Genomic DNA, 18,106 nt, shown 5'->3' with positions numbered 1-18,106 from the left:
TTGGGTTTGTAGATACAGTTTTTTTTTTTTTTGGTTAAGCAGTTACAGTCAAAATGAAACATTTTCTGTTTCTGTTTGCCCTGAGCAGAGTTTGAAACAATGTGACATTTTGATTTGATTCCCATGATTTAATAACACATAAGGACATCACGTCAATCAGTGAAGGGTGTCTCACAAAATGTTCTTATAAATATGCAGGCAAGTCCCTGTATGAACAACAAAGTACACAAATAAATCAATACTGAATGGCAATAACCAGTGACCGTATTACCGTATATTAAAAGGGGCTTGTGACACAGTAAGAGGCTTGGCCTAGGCCTTAGTTATTTTGCGTGCCTGCTAATCCCATTGTTGTTGTCTCGGGAGCATAAGTGGTGAGCTTGATGTTAAATCCTCGCTTTTGTCTCTTTGCTGTGACCCAACATCTCATTCCCTGCCAGAGAGTCCCTAAAATACTGCTCCTTCAAGTTAAAGTGGACACCACTCTCAGAAGTCAAGTGCTCTTCTCATTCTGTATATACCATTATTTATACTTCTACTAAGTATTTGCATTGTTTTTATGTTGTTTGTAACTTTTCCGATGCTTTCTTGGCCAAGTCTACCTTGGAAAAAGATTCCTAATCTCAGTGACACTTGGCTCATAAAATATATTGATATTATATCCGTGTCATAATATGAAACCAGCTATTGGCTGGGATTTTGGGTAGCATAATATATGACATCACATAACTGTGGCTTCTTCCTAGTTTTAAAGGCCATGTTACAGTAGAGAGATTAGGGCTGTGTGATAATGGAAAAACTGACATTGCGGTATGTTTTTTTCTGCAATATATAACTGAACGTATAATGAGTAACCGAAGGCCTCTCTAGCATTAAGGCGACATGATCTCTGAGAGTAGCTGTGTCTCATGCATGTTAAGGCAAGTGACACGCTGGCTCTGCATGCATGGAGAACCACCAATCACAATCGTTATTGATCCGTTTATCAAACAACCATAACAGGCAGCCAACACTTTCAGGTTGGTGACTCGAGGAGCCTGCTTTGGTCGTGCACATAGTGAACTGGCCACCATGTGTCACTAACAACAAACTCCCTGTATCCAAGAACCCTTAATTAGACTAAATAATGTTCTATAAGACAGACATTTTTTTATAGATTAGTCATGAAAAATGAGAACCTTGCGAGTTTTCCTCATGTATCAAGCAACAAAAAGACTGTGGCAGGACGTCTTTGAGTTAATTTTAATTTACTTGATATCGTCCAGGCTGGAATGTGACTATTGCACATCAGCACATCAATGCTGAAACGATATATTGTGCAGCCCTAAGAGGGATGCAATTTTCTTCACTTACTTTCCTTTACCTGCTTGGTCAACATATCCACATTACTGAATGCTTGTTTATGGAAAATCTCTGTATGTATAAATATCTTATGTAAGCATAAATAGTCATCCATATAATACTGTCATCATATCGATACTGAGGTATTCATTCAAATACTCTGACTTTTGATTTCGCCATATCTATATGATTGATATAATAGAAAATAAAACATATGTAAAAAGAGATTGACCTGATAGACGAGGTGTGTGGTTACCTATTGACCTAACTTCATGCAGTTCTCCAAGCCCATCCACTGCATTCTCTGCGTTTCTGAACTGCCAAGAATGGATACTGGCGTGGCTGACATTTGTGTGCTTCGTACTGTGGGAAGGTTAATGACGTGAAATTGGCAAGGTGCCATTTTTATGCACCAGGTCCGGCTGTGCAGCTCTGCTTTCTCAGGGCTGTTGTTTTCTGTTGTTATTGCATACGCGCGCACACGCACACACACCCACACACACCGACACACTTGCTCCTTTGTGTTTGCAGTCTAAACAGAGAGTTACAGGAGAGTGTGTTAGTTTATTGTTTGGCTGTTCCTCTCACCGTGCTCCCTAATGTTTACCTCTGCCTAACAATGGACTGGCCTGGGAAACCTTCAGCACAGGAGGTCTGATCCTGTGTGTCAATGTGTGTGTGTGTGTGAGAATGGAGCATTTCCCTGAGTGTGTATTAAAATTCTGATTGCATTTCCTTCATTTCCACACTCTGACGCACAAAGCACAGCCACTTAGCAGCGTCTGTGCACCACAGTGACATTTCTCAGCCATACAAATGATTCAGTCCGGTGTCTTCATCGCATCATGTGCTTCCTAACATAGATCAGGCACAACTGAAAATCCATACACGGATTAACTAATCTGTTGACGAACTGCATGATCGTGATAGGATGGCAAACAGAGAGAAACCACAGAAGACAAAACAGAGAACTAGAGGAGTGCACTCAGTAGAATGCAGATTTACGTCAGGTATATCTCCCCTTCTCCCGTGCTAAGACTTAGGCTGAGGAGTTAGCACTCAATTACGGTATAAAACAAGCGTTTCAAAGATTTTGAATCAACTCAACCACGAGAGGTCGTTCATGATACAGTTATAAATGTGCACAAAAAATATTAGGCTGATAGGCCAAGAGGTTTGTGAGATTAGCCGCAGTCAGATACACATGCGTGCGCGCACACACACACACACGCACGCATAAACGCAATATTCCCTCCGAGCTACCGCCTGGCAAAGATAACTGCAGAGACAAGAGACATGAACAGAAACACACAGGTGAAAAGGGCACAATCTCTCCTGCTGGCTGTCTCCCTGTATTCAGCCAGTCTTACATGAGACTGTGTGTGTGTGTGTGTGTGTGAGCGAGAGACAGAGATCTGGACTAATAGCAGGCCAATAGCTGAGCAAACCCCATCTCAGCTTAAGCTCATATAACTCCTGCGATGTGGCTAAAGCATTAGGCGGTGCTTGTGCTGGTACGGCCCGATATCTTTTATTCTGACCTAAAATCCCACGAGCATCCAGGAGCTCAGTGTCAACAGGTTAACCAGGCATTTCAGTCTCATGCTCAGTCATGGGTAATTATTGGCTTCAGCTCCCATCAGCAGAGATATAAACAGCAGACACAATGATACAGGACATCCAACGCAGGCAATCCTAACCTCAGTCTATGCACCATGATGAATTAAAATCTTTTGGATTGGACTATAGAGTTTTTAGTTGTAATGAGAGACCGCCAGGGCAGAGTGTCTGTACATCAGTGAGAAAACTGTCTGGTTTTAAGGTTGTGGCACCAGTCAAGCTGCAGGTGAAATGCACATAGGGCCTCTGTAAACGATGTTCCCGACCTTTTCAGAGGGGAGTCCCGGTTAAGACCTGTGTAAAACCCGCAGGCTTGGAGTAAAACTGGTATTAGTGAGGGCTGATTTTACATGTCGAGCTTGTGAAATATTACTGCATAGAGCCAGTCCCAAAGAAACTGTTCCACAGTTTGCTTGCTGCAAGTTATTCTACAGTTACACCATCAAAGAGGAAGAGAGGGGACTCATTCTGCTTCGTAAGATGAGAAAATGTTTCTAAAGAGGTTAAAAAAGCGGAGCGTGTTATCTGAAGTAAATGGCATGTAGCATTCCATTAGGCGAGCCTGACACAGAGGCAGACCGAGAGAGAGAGAACATAAAGAGGCCTACACTGTGCCCATCCTCACTCTGGCCCAGTGCCAGGCCTGCTCCGCAAGAGGAAGAGGGAGCAAGGGAGGGTGGTGTGTGTGTGTGTGTGTGTGTGAGTTTGGGTTGGGGCGGGGGGCAAACATTCCCCTGGCAGGATCCCCGGGACCCGGCGGAGGGCAGGGTTCAGCTGCTGAAGGAGAGGCGGCATGCCCGGCAGTCAATTAGCGGCCTGCATTTACACAACAAATGGAGCTCCCATGGTTTCTCTCCCTCTCTCTCTCTCTCTCTCTCTCTCTAACACACACACACACACATACACACACCACTCATGAGTGTATCCACTCAGCGCTCATCAGCACACGCCGACACAAGGTCACAGAAACGGGGAGGGAGGAAGTGAGAGACAGACAGAAAAAGAGGGAGAGAGTGAGCGTGAGCAAGAGGCCAGCTATCTGGTGGAGTGGCACTCCACACACGCTAACTCACTGCCTGTATCAGAAACATAAGTAGGGCAATGCTAAGCACTGAGTAACAAAATCTCACTGAACACAGGTGTTACGAAACACCTGTATAAAAAAAACGTTCAAATCGCTTCACTGGTGGGTAACAGGGATGCACCAGTATGGATTTTTGAGACAGATATCCAATATCTTCCCACATTTAATAGCTGATACCAATATGTATTTTGATCAGAACTGTAATACAAATGCAAGCGCAAAACAGCTTCTCAGACAGGCCTGTTTTAAGATTTTTTTTTTTTTTTTTTAAACTAAAGACCATGTTGGTTTTACTCTGATGCTGTTAAAGGATCATACAAGTGCCCACTTCAGTGCCAATATCAGCCAAATATCAACAATAAACAATACTTCTAGGAAAATAACGTGCATGCAAGGAGTTGACTTTTTGACGCTGGATAAATGAAGATGAAAAAGTATCGGCAACAGAGGGAACCAGGAGTAAAAGTGTTCCATCAAGTCGCCGTCTTGCATCCACCCATACATTTATGTCAGCCCCCTCCGCTGACCTTTATTAACATGCAGCCAACCTTTCTACCAGCAGTGTTTCCCCACAGGCTGTGAGGGTACTAAAATGGTCATATCGCATGTCTAGTCTAATATTTTCTTCAGACACTTAAGTCTCTCAATCAAGGGTTAGTTAATGGCATTTACTGACTTTTATGGTTCCATCTTATTATCAAGGCTATATTTCAAAATCTCTCTGTTCAACCAAACTAGTCGAAATTTTCACACACAATTCGCTCACCATGCCCCGCACCACCCTTGCGTGAGACTAGTTACAGATGAGTTGTGTCCTTTGGTCCACATGTTTTCATTTTATTTCCTTTGTTTACACCATGTTTGTCTCTCCCCTGCTCATTTGCAAGATGAATCAGTTTGACTTGAAGTCGTGAGAGGACGCGTACACTGACACAGAACTGAAAACAAACTCCTGGAGGGAAATCTCAAACAAACTGAGCCTCGGCTAAGGATTCAGCGCGACGAGACTGTTTATTTCCAGTTTTCTCGTCTCCTCCTACCTCAGTTAACCCTGCAATTCACAAGCTCCCGTATCTGGCATGGAGTGTCATTAAACAAACAGACCTCAAGTTGCTGTGAGTATACAGACATTTGCTCACGGCGCTGTGTTCGACAGCAGTTCGACAGCTGCCCAAGTTCGATTTCGTTTCTACTACACTGCCGCCATGAGACAGGAAGCGGGGAGCTGGAGGAGAAACTCTCTCTGTCCCTCTCTACTTCCCCTGCTCCTCCCTTCCATCTGTCATTCTCTCCCATTGACATTCAGGTGAGAACTGCCTCGTCTGCCGACACCACGTCTGCGTGTATCTGTCTGAGTGTATGTGTGTGTGTGTGTGTCAGCAGTTACAGAGCGGAAGTGGTCTGGCGATCTTAATGGGTCTAGTGTGTGTGTGTGTGTGTGTGTATATTGTCACCAGTGGGTCTGCTTGCTAGGTGTGTGCGTTTTCTGTCCATCTATCTCCCTGCCTGTACATCAATCTTTCAGGCGTAATTATTGGTGAAAGCAGACCAGTGGTAAGTGAATGAGAGGTGACCTGTGCCATATAGCAATCAAACCCCCAACCCGTCTCTCGCTCGCCCTCCCTTTACTCTCTCTCCCTCTCTCTCTCCCCAGCTGTGCTCTGAATTGGCCCTTAAATCACTCGGCCCAGGCCCAGTGATTGGTTGACCTCTCTGCATGATTAAACAGCCATTTTCATCATGTCCTCCATGAGAAAGACACAAAGTGAGGAAGAGAGAGACGGACTGACTGATAAGGGCGTTGAGAAAGCCCAACAAAATGGGATTCTTCTCCACTGATGACAACAGACACTTTGAAAAAAAAAGAGAGGAGAATAATTGAAATTCCACTAGGCACATGGGGTTGTGAATGTCACTTGAAAGCATAATGTATAGTACAGGCTATAGCTGGCATATTGCCAAGCTAACAAGTGACTTAAACAAAAGATAATCACAAAGTTCTCTATTAAACGTGAAGATGATGGGTTCCATATTTATAGCGCTGAATAACAATTTAGAGTTTAGGGCAGGGGTTTTCAACTACCAGGGTGACTTGAACTGAGTGAGCAGGAGGCAGTCCAGTCCCTTGGTGAAGGACATGTTGACACGACATGTGGGAGAAGATGGTGGGGATTGAACCAGTTACCTGGTTCTGATCACAGCACAGACACTCTGACCTCCAGGCCAGCTCATTACCAAATTAAACACAGATCAGGAGGTGGTTTATTTGCATATTACTAAAAAAAGACATACATACATGCATGCATTTCATTATTCCATGTAGCCCCTACACTAGGGGTAAGATAAGGGTTCAATGTCTTGAAAAAAAAAAAAAAAAAAAAAAAAAAAAAAAACAGAGAAGGAGACACTTGCAGTTTTTATTACCAGCATAGCACTGTTTGGTGACTGGAGATATAACAAAGTTATAATCACTACTGCTATGATCTGCAGACCTCAATTCTAATTCCTTAAAATCACCAGCCTGTAGTGAAGGACAGTTTAATTTCCTCCTCTTCCCTGAAACCAAACTTCCCGTCCGATAAAATCACCACCCCCCGTAACATCTGTTTGGCTTCCAAATAAAAAAGCTGTAAAGCTGGTGTGGCCGGGTGGCGCAAGCGCCAGCAGCTGCTCGAACGCTGCGTTCAGCCCTTAATTAAAGTTTGACTCAGCTTCTCTGGGTTTTTGTCACCCCCCCACTCCTTCTCCACCCAGCCTGCACACAAGAGCTCCTCTCCACAACAAAATTATTCATTATTCTCTGCTACAAGCTGCCTTCTTGCTGTTCTGAGCTACCTATTGCTGCCAAGTTCCCTCCCTCCCTCACTCCTCTGTTCTCTCCTTCCTTTCCCTCTGCCATTCCTGGCCGTGGCGCAGGCTCTGGCATCGTTTTGTTCAGATTTCTCCTTTCCCGCCCTTTCACAAATCTAAACGCTCAAGGCTTTTATGTTCCTGCAGTTACGAGTAGACTGGGAGACGGGCTACTTTTGAAAATGTGTCTGTGCTCTGGCCAAGTTTGACTGCAGCACCGATTGCCGAGGGCAGAATGAGGTGTGCCTCTTGAATAAGCTAAAAACAGCTCAGGCCATGTTTTTGGAAACGACAGATGTGATGATGGCTGTGAAATGTGCCTACTTGAGCAGGCTGGGTGAAAAAAGAAAAAAAAAAAAAAATCACGTGTCTGACAGCAAGATATCGATCTCTGTAGGCACTGCTGAGTGGTTTTGTAATATGCCTAAGCCTGAAGATGTATTAGCTTGGAGGATGTAACCTTTTCTAACATTTACAAAGTTAATATCCTCTCGATGGGATTATGCTACTTTTGGCCAGCGTACACTAACCCTTCAGAGTCGGCACAAGTGTCAGTTGGAGAGAACTATTTGTCATTTGTCAAACAGGGGAGGGAAGGAGAGTCCACCGGTGCCCCCAGGGCTCACCTCGAGAGCCAAATGAGGTCACACGCAGGTAACAATGGAGGGCCGAGCTGATCGACCAGAACAACCACATTCCTCTGCGAGCAATGGACACCAAGGGAATCACGGACGGCGCTGTCAGAAAAGGAGGGAGGATCGCAGAGAAAGGAGGGAGAAAAAGTTAGAGAGAGCTCCTCCCAGCTGCCACGCATCAGCACATCACACCAGTCACAAGTTACACACCCCATTTCATTTGGAATGCAGCGGCCCGACGGTATCACTGCTGCATTCCATCATGTTTGTTGGCTGGTATGTCACATGCTCGGCCTCCTTATCCGCCCCAGAAAATCCGACCAGCTGGAAGAGTGGAGCGCACAGATTCGCTGGGGCAAGCTCAAAAATAGTACCGAACCAAGCAATGAGTAACACTTAGAGAGACAGCTTTCTCCTCTCACTTCTACTTCTCTTCACGTGGGAGTTGGTCCATCCCTAAACTATGTGACAGCTCCTGGGAAAGGGAGGGGGGCAGTTATAGGTGGGGGGGGGGGGGGGGGGGGGTCAGAGGTCGCTGAGCACAACTGGGGATATCATGGGACAGCAATGCGTGGCGCACATTCACACCCAACCAAAAAAGCCCCTCCCCCGCAATGCAAGTAGCAGCTCTGCAGCTCAGACCAGGCAAGGAAAAAAGCAACAAGAGGGCCCTGGCAATAAAACCTCCGTGGCCCCACTCCACCTTTAAAGAAGGGATCAGTCTAACCTTTGACCTCTCCTCTATCCCACCCCATTCCTTCTTATCGCCTGCTCCTCCTCCTCTTCCATTCCCAGCTCCACTCCACCCTAACCCCCCAACCCCGCTTTCACCATTGTCTGGCCCACAGAACGTATTCCCAGAGCCCCCGTCCCCCCCCCTGCTCTGCCTGCCTCTCCTCCCCAGGGGGTCAAGGAGGGAGAGGCAACTTAAAAGCCCCCCCGGGACTCTGGCCTCTGCAGTGCGGAGGTAGGCCAGGTCTGCTAAAAGAATTAGGGTGAGCAGCCGCCGATGTTCTGCACAACATGCCGTCGAGTGGTTTTCCTCTTAACAAGCTAGGTAAGGGAGGAAGGGAGGGAGAGGAGACGGGGGTTTTATGGTCCTAGAGCACATGTTTCCATTGAGGGAGGAGAGGAAAAACAACAAGGCTCTCTGGAGCTTCCCAAACCTTTGGCCGGAGGAGGGTGAATGTCAGAATAAGCTGTTCTTAGCTGCTCAGCAATAAGTACAAGGAGGTTGCAGGCCTGAAGTTAAATATCATGGAAGAAGCAAAGCATTTAAACCTTATCTCATCTGTGACTGAGGACCTTTGGCATTGGGTTGCATCAGAAAGATGATAGTGTTACCATTACCCTGCCAACCCGCTAACCTTTGGGAGGTTTTTGCATTGATTTGCATGAGGCGAAAGGTAATATTACTGCTTAACTGCAAGGCCCGTGAATAGAGGAAAGTCCCTTGTACATGTGTCTGCGGTCGACATGCTATGCAGTGGCACAATGCCAGTGCACAATGGAGGCCAGACTCGGCGGGCTACTCATCACTTCTCCCTCTTTAACCCTTTGAGAGGTGCATAAAAGAGGGAGCTGACAAAAAGGCTGTGGAAAGAAAAGGAGGAAGGAGAGGGAGGAGGGGGAGGTGCAGGGCCTTCTATGCAACTTCAGCGCTGGTCTGAAAAGGAGTTTCAGGCTACATTTGTTATCTGACAACTTGAGTTTGGCTCCGCCGTACGCACGGGGCGATACGTGCCACAAATCTAATTATGAATGCAAGAGCAACACTGTAATTGGGGCTGTGGAGTGTTTCCACGAGGAGGCCTAACTGGGCTTGCGCCATCATTTACATCTCAATTTCCTTCAGAATCTTTTTGACATCTGCTACCAACAGCAATCGTTTGTCATCTGGGCTACGGTTTCAAATAAGGTATTACCGCTTTCAGCCAGAGCTTAGAAAAGTTTTCAGCTGGCCCCAAAACCTGACAGGTCCCACTTGGCCCGGCTATGGAAAAGTGGCTACTGAGACTTTAGCACAGGGAGGTGAGAGGCTGGGAAGTGCTCCAAAGTGATTAAGGGCTGAAGCTGCTCAAAATCTACCATTCTTTTTACTGCTGAAGTGGGATCACATAGCGGATTTAGGAGGGCTAACTGCTCATTCTGTTACTTTGAAAAACCAAAATGTTTTTTTCCCTATTGACTGGATTTCTGTGAAGTGTCTACCTATATAAGACCTCACCACACAAACACACACACACACACACAGCAAACTAGCCAGAAGCACCAACCCACATCTAAAGTGCGCCAGGCACTAAAGGGAAAAAATGAGTGGTAAACAAAATGAATAAATGAACACTTATCTCCATCTGGCAAACACACTTGCAGGTGCTGACATCTGTGTGGCTTATTAGCCATGGAGTTTGTGTGTGCATGTCTAAGTGCACAGGCACACACACACACACACACCCCTAAGAGGGAGAGTGATTCTACCTGCGTCCTATACACACACTCTCCCTCATTGCCCACCACTGCCTCAGGGGCAAACACCATCCCACTGACCTCTTTCAAATGAGCCTCCCTTCCTTCCACGAGGGTGTGGGGCGGGGGGGTTGTTAGCTAGCCCCATCCACAGCCACAGTAAAGAGACCAGACAGGCAGCTAGCTAGCTGATTTATAGGCAAGCCCACGGCCATGCTTTCCCTGGGCAAGTGGCTCTCTTCAAAGGCCCGCCTTCTATTAGTCTTATTTACAGGGCAGGGGGAGTGCAGGCCGTCTGAATTATTTAAGATTCCCCTTGGTAAATACAACAGAAACCAAAAAAAAAAAAAAAAAAGGGGGGGGGGGGGGGGGGGGGGGGGGGTGTCTTGGGGGGCACGAGGGACTGCAGTGCAGAAATTGAGGTGGAGAGGAGGGGCGGAAGTTAGGAATGAGGCAGAGAAAGATACAGAGACTAAGGGGGGCAAAGAGAAGAAGTGAGCAATTATGATGTGCTGCACCATTAACATTAATCACAACAATAAATGGCTGTGTGCCTGTGTAAACTCTTGCCCGTTTCATCTTCTCTACACTGTGCAGTGTTACCTTACATTGAGGATGAGGAGCCCCAATGCACGTACACACACACACACCCTCTCGGAGACAGTATCCTGTATAGTATTCTATCCTCCTGTAGCAATTTATACAGTGTGCACATTGACAAATACACACAGAAGACGCACTGCTTATCTCAATGCAAATACATGCGCAGACACACAGACACATACCCACAGTGTGCTGCCTCCTCTCTCACACAGTGGTTCTCATTAACAAGCCAAACATGCCTGAAGAGGCAGACAGACTCCAGTGAGCACGGTAAACAACCAGTAGGCTCCCTCATCTAAACTGAGACTTTATCAACATCAGCAACAGACACTTTCTGCCAGTGATACCAGAGGACGATAGGCTGGACGTGACGCCCTCCGCTCAAAAGATCTGGTTTGTTTTCTTCTTCACCCGTGGAATTAAGTGCACCGTTTCAGGGGAGCACCTTGGCAGGGAACTGATGGGCATAATGGGTGTGGGTGTTTGCGCTGGGACCGCTGGGAAATCCTCATAATTCAATGTAATCATAACAGAAATGATGAAACGTTATACTGGGACATACTGATCACTTCTGTCGCAAGAACAATGAAACATAGTTCAAGTGTAGTAGACCATGGATCTGGATCTACCCCATTTTAGCCAACCAGTGGTTAAGGCAACCATGTCCACACTAAACTGAGAAACTGAAAACAAATCGTTTCCCTGTTCCAGTTTCCACCCGCAAAACGGGACTTTCTCAGAAACATTCTCCAAGGTGCGTGAAGTGCAGAAGCTTTACGAAAACAGTGATGTATGATTGTCATATCATCTAGGTTGTAATCCAGTACTGAGCATGTGCAGGTCATGCACGCCAACTTGTGCGCACTTGATAAGGGACTTAAAGCGTTTTTGGGGTGTTTCAGTGTGAACACCCGGGTTTTGGAGGTTTTATGGTGTAATCAGAAGCTGTTGGGGGCTCTGTTTCTCCATCAGCCTACTCTCCTACCTTTCCAGGTCACGCAGAGGTTGTAAAACTGATCAGCTCAGAAATTCGCCGCCACTGAGAAATAAAACACAGTGATGACAAAGCAATATCCAAGATGATATAAAATTCTAGGGGCAAATCAATTCTGTATTGTGCCTATACCCCTAAAGCAATAAACAGCGTGGATTGGGGAGAGGTAACAGGTATAGGTGGCGTCTTGTCTTACAGGAAGCAACCAAGACATCCTGATCGATAGCGGGTGCCAGCGCCTCTTCACGGGAGGAAGCAGAACAAGAGATGCCATTTTTTTGTTGTCGGCATGAATCAGGGACCCAAGCTGCCTGTCTGCATCGGTGTCTGGAGGCGAGATGTGGGGAGATGGATAGAATGCTGACAAGAGCATTAGCATGCCAAGCAGGAAACCTCATATGCTGAGGCTGTGCCCAGAAGCGGAGGGGGCGTTAGGATTTTTGCACAAGGCTGCCAGGTCAGAAGTCGAACCGGGGTCAGTGTCGCAACTTTGGACCTACCGAATGAGCGGCTGGTGACTGTAACTGCGACTTAATATCGGTGCTGACGCGCTGGAGGCCGAGGGTCAGACACAACCAGTGACAATGTCTTTTAGATTTGGGTGAGAGCCCATTCAACCAGTTACAACAGATTGTCATTTTGACTTTACAGGGATATAAAGCGAATGCGGTGTCCTCATCCATAAAACGAAGCGGCAGCATCCAGTGAACAAGCAAATTTATTCATGCCCTACTTAAGTCAATCACATCGCTCTGCTTTACATTTCAACCAACCTAATCAACAACCCTTTGAACAAAAGGAAACCATGTAAATTTTGCTCCCAAACAGGCAGCACAGGGTGCAGTGGAGACGGAGCTTATTTTCAATTTGCAGCCAGATTAGCAGGCAGGTTTTTGATACTGTCAGAGCAGCAGAGATTTTTCTATTCCAAGTCGTCTTGATGTGAGTGGCCTTTTTAGTGCCTGCTTCAAAAAGCAGCCCCCGTACCCAAGCAGCTGTCACTTTCGGCAGGCAGTGTGGAGGACGGAAGCGGGGGAGGGGTCCTTTGAAGAATGGTTAAAAGTGGGCGATAAAAATAAACTGGGAGAGAGGAGAAAATTAATTATACATAACAGACATTTCACTTGGATGAGCACGACAGAGACAGAAAAACTTAGGCTGCTTTTCGCAAAAAAAAAAAAAAAAAAAAGCCATTTTCTGAGTGAAAAGATTTCTGCTCTGACACCACAGCAGTCATATTTATTTGACTACATCTGCAGTGAGGGATGCAGCACAGGAGCTTTTTGGAAAAGGTCGAGGCATCAAACAGCGAAGACCAAGCTTTTCATTTCCAACTCTCCACACACTCAGCACTCAGTTCATGCATATGCATCTTCTCCAGGGTGGGCAGTTTGCTGAGACCAAAATAAACTTGCCACCCCTGAACGCGTCCTCCTCCTCCTTAAAAATCTGCTGCAGACAGCTCAGTCTACCTTTAAATGGGCTTCTGATTGGCACTGATGAGGGTTTATGCTGCCGGCTCGCCAGCAACCTCACCTTTTGCTATGATTCTTAATGCATCAGTACTTTTCAGTTCAACAACGCCCACTGACTCTCACTCCCAGCTTCTTATTCGGGCCAAACGGAGGTCATTCCCATTTGAGCAGTCAGTCAAGACAGGCCCGCGAGGTATTGGGGAGTGAGTTTATTTCATATTAAGGCTTGTTGGCGAGAGAGGTGTTTGCACAGTGAGAGCCGTGCGTGTGTGTGTGTGTGTGTGTGTGTGTGTGTGACTGGGCCTTTGGGTAGAGCGCTGCTGCTGGTCCCTCTTTAGTGCGTTTTAATATTGCTGCTGCGCTTAGCGGCCCCATGCCTCCGGGCGCCACACAAACCCCAAAGAGACCCAGCAAGAACGCTCAAACACAGAGAGAGACATGAAGAGCGAGAGAGAGGGATGGGTGGTATTCAAAAAAAGAAATGAGGAGGTGACAGTGAGGGAAAGCAGAAAGGACGATGACAAGAAGGTGACAGAAAAAGGACAGAGGGGGAAACAAGGAGGAGAGAGAATTTTTGGTGAGTGAAGGACTGACCGTGAAATGAGAGAAGAAAGAAACACAAGTGAGAAACAACTGGGAGACCGAGAGAGAGAGAGCCCGAGAGAGAGAGAGCCCGAGAGAGAATCGCAGCGCCAGTGACGAGGCGCTCCGGCTAACCTCCTTAGTGAGACTGACACAAATGAAAACTTATGTAATAAAAACATGCCATCTCCACCGGCTATGATATGAAAGCAGATATTCCATTACAGCACCGCCGTGCCAAGGAAGCCCTCAATCACACGAGGGGGAGGAAGAGGAGGAGGGGATTAGCCTAAACCGTGGCGTCACCAACTCTGAAATTACCTCATATCAGTCGGCGAAGGGATCCTCTTTCTCTAGTAGTAAATACCTTCTCATTCACCGAGCCAAGGAATAGCGGTGGACAGTGAGAACGACTGGCCATCGCAGCCGAAATGTGCTGGAGGATTGGTTCTAAAATGTTTTGAAAGGGGAGAAGGGGGAATTTCACAGTGAGCGAAACCGGCGATGAGTCCGAGCGGAGTGGCTGAGGCGAGAATAGCAGCGGCACGGTGTGAAGGAATGGACGGAGGCCTTAGATGTGCATGACCTCTTGTCTTAAGAAAGAAAGAAAGAAAGAAAGAAAGAGAGAGAGAAAGGGCAGGAGGGGCATGGAACTGGTAGGTAAGCAGACAGAAATATGTGAGTAGGAGAGAAGAAGGGAGAGAAGGGAGGAACACAGCGGAAAAACAAGAAGAAAAAAGGCAGAGAAGGAAGGGAGGTGGATGACGGCAGAGAGCTGACAGGAAGAGAGAGAGAGCGAGAGAGAGCGAGAGAGAAGGGAAGACACAGGAAGAAAGCCTGAGTGGCACCATAAGGAGGGAGGCAGGGTGAATGACAGGGAGGAGAAAATGAGAGAAGAGGAGCCAGAGAGGAGGCGAGAGGAGGAAATACCTAAGGATAAGGTTGTCACACTGGTTTAAAATGTCTAACAGTCAAGAAAAGTGGAAAGAGAGCTTGGTTTTTGCCAAGTCCAAGACACACACACACACACACACACACGTACATGCATACAGAGTCCATACATCCGCTAGCTGCATGGAAGCAATGAATCACAGTACAGTATCCCCAAAAGAAGAGTTATGCCCTGAAAGTCCTTTCACATATGTAAACTATTTCAATGACCCAGTGAAATATTTTTTCTTTCCAAGTGATAAAGTCCCATATGAGCCACATGATCTAAATCCCCTTCTTTCACCCCAGTTTCCAACACACCACGCTGATAAACACCCTTTTACACCTAAATATTTTAGACTGATGGCAGGCTTACGGCACCACACTGCAATTCAGTTCGCACATGAGCAAAGCCCTTTTGCTTTGTCATCCGTCTACAATCTAATTAGACCTTAAATATGCTGCTTGCTGAAAAGTCCAGAGGAATGCAATGGGAGGGGGCACGCCACACAAAGGCAGGGCCAGAGGGGCGCAAAGTGCACATGTCAGCTTCAGTTCCAAACTCTGGACATCACCCGGTTCCCCTTCATGGCAGCAGCCGCTGATGAACTCAATTGGACAGGGCAGACATTCAAATTTCATGACACCGCTGGTCCATTGAGGGGAGATCTGTATCATAATTAGGCAAGATTGAGGCAAATTGCTCGTAATTTTCAAGCTGGGTTGCAAGCTTTCATGTGAAATGCCATGCAAGGTCACCGTTTTGCGAAAAGATCGTTTTGTGAAGACCTCAATTGTTTGTGGTAGTGACTTACATTCTGGTCAGAATATTATTTAGGGAGGCCGTTTCTCACATGTTTTTACATGAGATTTAGGTCATATAAGAGTCTGTTGTTATATGGCCACCTGTTAAGTATAACACAGCACTACAGACTGGCAAATGTTGATCAGAAGAAAGAGCAGCAGTATTTCACAAGAGAGCAGTCTTAGGTCAGAGAACATCTGATAGTTTTTACATCATGTTTTGCCATAGTTATATTTAAACTTCACTAGCTGGAGAGTTTCTTTTTTGTGGAAAAGTACCCACGATTTTGACATTCCAATATCTGTGTCAGCCAGTCTAAAAAGAGGAGTGTGACACTGTTAGGCCGAGCAGACGAGACTCTCCGCTAGGTTTGCCCACATTACTGCCACTCCTTGCTGTCAGCTACACACACACACATTATAGCAGCAGTGGCTGTTTTGATTGAACAAGTTAGATGCACTTCCTTTAGGTGGCTGGTATGTCAGTCAACCTGTGGTCGAATGATTTAACGCTATGACTGAGCACCACCTCTTAAACAAACACTCATGTCATGGCTGAAACCCCGCAGCATTTACATGTGAATAGTGGTCGCTGCATTGAACTGTCAGTAAAGAAGCTGCTGCTTGACTGAACTGAGGCAAAATTGGGGTCATGGCACTTATGCAAAAGACCTGCAGCTGATAACCAAGTTATTCTATTATTATTCATTTACCAGGGATGCTAAACAAATATCATAGCAAAAAAAAGACACAATATCTTATAGGAATATTGTAGTGATGCCATAAGAGATAACATACACCACACAATATCTTGTAGTCGATATAAAGCCAGCATTGAGTACCACAGACACACTACAAGTTAAAATTGAAAGATGATTTTGTTTCCCGCATGGACTGAATATATACACCCATCTCTTCCTCCTCCCAAAAAAAAGGTTAAAATTATGTCTGAGCCCTGGCCCATCTCATATGATTCATGAATGCAGACATTAAATGGGCTCCAAATGAATTCAGATTGAGTGCGGGGTCGGGGTGGGTAGTCTAATTTGGTTAACCAGGATTTGATTAAAAAATAGAACTGAGGAGAATCCGATAGAGCAATAAGAGCATTTTCAATAGCTGACAACCAATGCGCACTCAACACACCCACAGAAAGCCCTCATCACTCCATCCCTGCTCAATAGGGGAATTCAATTGCTGTCGAATAACAAAGCTTACAAATTGCCTCTCATTCGTTAGCAGATTAACGCTCTTTTCACACCACCAACACAATTTCTAATTATTTCAAAGCTAATGGGAGAATCGATTTTTTTTTTTTTTCCTTTTACAAAGCAGCACCACGTCCCCTTGAGAAATACAACACAACTCCTCCCTTAGGTCCATTTAGAGAGCAAGAGCGGAATGCGTTCAAGTAATACTGTGGAAAACAACCACCAAACAGGTATGCAAGCAAATTTTTTTAATCAAAATCCATGCACGGAGACTCCCTCGGAGTCTCCCAGGACTACTTATCCAGGCGACAGCGAGTGTCAGGTCTGTGAATACCTATAATTATGGATGGTGGTGGCATTCCTTCTCTGAGGCATTGCAACAGCCATACGCACCCTGTGTACCAGCACCAAACCAGAAGCCCGTTATTCCACGTCTCCTTTGCTATATGGTGATCAATGCAAAACTACGAGGCTTTCCTTCTAAGAGGAATATTGCAAACTGAAGGTCTACAAGATGAGGAAAGTGAGGATTTAGGCTGCTGCAGCCGCCAATCTCCAGCCAAACTAACCTAACACTGCACCAAATCCGAGGCTTCTTCCAAAAGCGAGCACCCTTTAAATTTCAAGTCCAGCCTGTGTGTCGCCTAGTAAGAGTTAAAAACATCCAAAAGAATAAATTGGAAACCTTGTTCGGCGACTATACATCCGCAGTTTTGCAGTGTTGGTGTGGATCAATCCGACTGGTGGTCATACCGGGGCGCACATTCAACACCGCTCGCAGAAACGCAAGCCTTCAGAAACCAGTACACACCTAAATAACTGGATAGCGCTACTATACGCTGCCATAGGCTCCTCTGCTCTTTTCCACAGCTGTGTTTGGAGCCCCAAGCTCCTCAAAACTCGCGGAGGAACAAACCAGACCGCCGAGTGAGGAGAACACAAGAAGAGGAGCCGGGGGAGACGAGAAAAGAAAATAACCCAACGCCAAACTCACAACACAGAGCGGAGGACGGGGGAAAAAAAGAAACCAAGCTAAATTATTTAATCCAGCTCACCAAAACCCGGCTCTTTCACACGGGAAGCCCTCCGCCAGAGTGTTAGCAGTACTTACAAATTCAAGTGATCCTTAGGCTAGATATCCTCGCCATGGTTTTAAATTCCAAAACTTGGGGACATTTCCACTCTAGTCACGGAGTGGCGGTGCTCTCTCTCCGGCGGCTCCCTGCGTGTGAATGGAGAGGAGAGGACAGGAATGCAGCTCCGGCTCCAGGAGGGAGGAGGGGGAGGAGGGCAGAGGAGGAGGGAGGGCGGGAGGGAGGGAGGTGCTCTGCCGCTGCAGTACCGCACCGTGCCAATGGATGGCGCGGCTGGGTCGGCTCCTGATGTGGCCGCACCGTGGTGGGAGCGATATAGTAACAGCCAGCAGCGTCCGGCAGCCCAATCATGACGCGCCTCCTCACTGCAAAGCCACGCCGGGTTGACAGGGATGGGCTGGTTACTGTAATATCATA

At 46.5% G+C, this 18,106-nt stretch overlaps 1 protein-coding gene across 1 annotated transcript in view; it reads right to left on the bottom strand.

Moving 5' to 3' along the window:
* The window catches only part of plxna1b (plexin A1b), a 226,067-nt gene extending 208,261 nt beyond the window's left edge, over positions 1-17,806 (bottom strand). Inside the window, exon 1 of the mRNA XM_030051792.1 lies at positions 17,707-17,806. The gene's annotated coding sequence lies outside the window, so the exon portion shown is untranslated. The remainder of the gene's footprint in view (positions 1-17,706) is intronic.
* Between the last annotated feature and the right edge of the window lie 300 nt (positions 17,807-18,106).

This window comes from Myripristis murdjan, chromosome 5, assembly GCF_902150065.1.
Source record: "Myripristis murdjan chromosome 5, fMyrMur1.1, whole genome shotgun sequence".
In the NCBI taxonomy this organism is placed as follows: domain Eukaryota; kingdom Metazoa; phylum Chordata; class Actinopteri; order Holocentriformes; family Holocentridae; genus Myripristis; species Myripristis murdjan.
This window is presented reverse-complemented; position numbering and strand designations above follow the sequence as displayed.